Source organism: Aplysia californica, unplaced genomic scaffold (genome assembly GCF_000002075.1).
Source record: "Aplysia californica isolate F4 #8 unplaced genomic scaffold, AplCal3.0 scaffold00054, whole genome shotgun sequence".
Lineage (NCBI taxonomy): Eukaryota > Metazoa > Mollusca > Gastropoda > Aplysiida > Aplysiidae > Aplysia > Aplysia californica.
This window is the reverse complement of record NW_004797324.1, coordinates 1722769-1724403: the sequence shown is the minus strand read 5'-3', so window position 1 is coordinate 1724403 and position 1635 is coordinate 1722769. Positions and strand designations below refer to the sequence as shown.

The 1635-nt window shown below is 38.7% G+C and overlaps 1 long non-coding RNA gene across 1 annotated transcript in view; it reads left to right on the top strand.

Moving 5' to 3' along the window:
* Window positions 1–1556, top strand: part of LOC118477141 — a 42305-nt gene extending 40749 nt beyond the window's left edge. The window contains exon 3 of the long non-coding RNA XR_004858258.1: window positions 1455–1556. This is a non-coding gene — a long non-coding RNA (uncharacterized LOC118477141). The remainder of the gene's footprint in view (window positions 1–1454) is intronic.
* The last annotated feature ends 79 nt before the right edge of the window (window positions 1557–1635 follow it).

Below are 1635 nucleotides of genomic sequence, written 5' to 3'. Positions count from 1 at the left end.
CACACACACACACACACGCGCGCGTGCGCGCGCGTGCGTCCCGAATCCATTAATTTAGGTCATTTGAGACAGTTTGCTGGATAAATAGCATAATGTACAATGTACTTGTTACAACTAGGAACTGTGTTCCTTTTGTCGAAGTTCCAATACCTTTGTCTTTTATGCCGTTTATGCCTTCACAAATCTTATCGAAGGGGAACACGAGAGACAACTGAGTTGAATGTATTTGCCTTTAACATGAAGTCTCTTCAACAAGGACACCCCTGACCACTTGACCATTAATAATTTATTTATAGCCATCCATGTCCAGATGCTGTTTTAGCCAACAAGGACACCCTCCTGGTTTCGCAATGTTTGTGGGTTGTTGACGCGTGCTTTACTATGATTCTTTAATACTTTTCTATCGAATATAATAATATTGTATCCCCATTTTCTCTTTTATTCTTTGTGTTATTTCCAATAACACCTGTGATCTTCGGAGCTTATAATGACCTGTATGTCTTTCCAGCGCCGTAAAACGCTTACTTTTAAATAACTAAACGAACTCAGATTGGCTGTCATCCAATCTGTATTGCGTCGGTCAGCTGTCAAAAGGTACTAAGTCCAAACTTTGAAGAAAAAAAATATTCTAGTTTTTTAGTCTGTGGTATTAGTTGCAGGTTATAATAAAATATTTATAATATGTGAAGATTCAAATTTTAAATGTTGAAAAAGGCAAGAACAGGTACTTGAATAAGGTAGAAATGTTAACAAAATGAAGCGATATTTTCTCAAAATTTTGTTTTCTGGGCTTAGAGCTGTTGAGGGCCTTTCCGACGAATGGTAATTAGACTTTTGAAGAAGCAAGTTCGTATCCTGCTGAGGCATTTTTCCAACCTTGCCCTCCTTTCTTCGTTTTTTCTTTTTATTTAAGGCAACAAAATAATCAATGTAAAATTCCGATTCAAATGTATGTTTCCTCCTTTTGGATCTTATTATACAACCTGTATCTGAGCATCTCCCTTTCTCATATAAATCTACTTCTTTAATTTTGAAATGCACGAAATATACATAGATCTATCTCAGAAAAAAATCTTTATTTTGTTTGGATGATCTAGTGTGGTTTGTTTCTTTCCTATCCAACATCTTATCGTCCTTATCTGGTTGGCGGGTGCTCTGGTGTGGGTTGCTTCTTCTTTCCTATCAAACATCTTATCGTCCGTATCTGCCCTCCTTCTTTTTTATGTTTGTTACTCTCTGGTAACACCTCTAATCTTCTGGCGTTCATATGACCTTATGCAGTTGCGAGCGCCATAGAACCTCTACTAAAACAAATCTCTCTTACTTTTCAAAAAATCTGTGTTACTCTCTTGTAACACCTTATCTTCAGCACTTATATGACCGTATTGGGTTGCAAGTACGTAAAACAGTTTCTAAACTAAAACAAAATCCTTTTTTTCTGTCACCATCTTTAGAAACTGTGCGGGGTCTCCTCTCCCCCTGTGCCGTACCGGATCGCCAAGGCTCTGCACCCGGCCCTCTACCGGAACGTAGAGTTGGACATTGTCCAGGAGGCGAAAAGAGGTAGGAACGTCATCGAATGAGTGTGTGTGTGTGTGTGTGTGTGTTTGTGTGTGTGTGTGTGTTTGTGTGTGC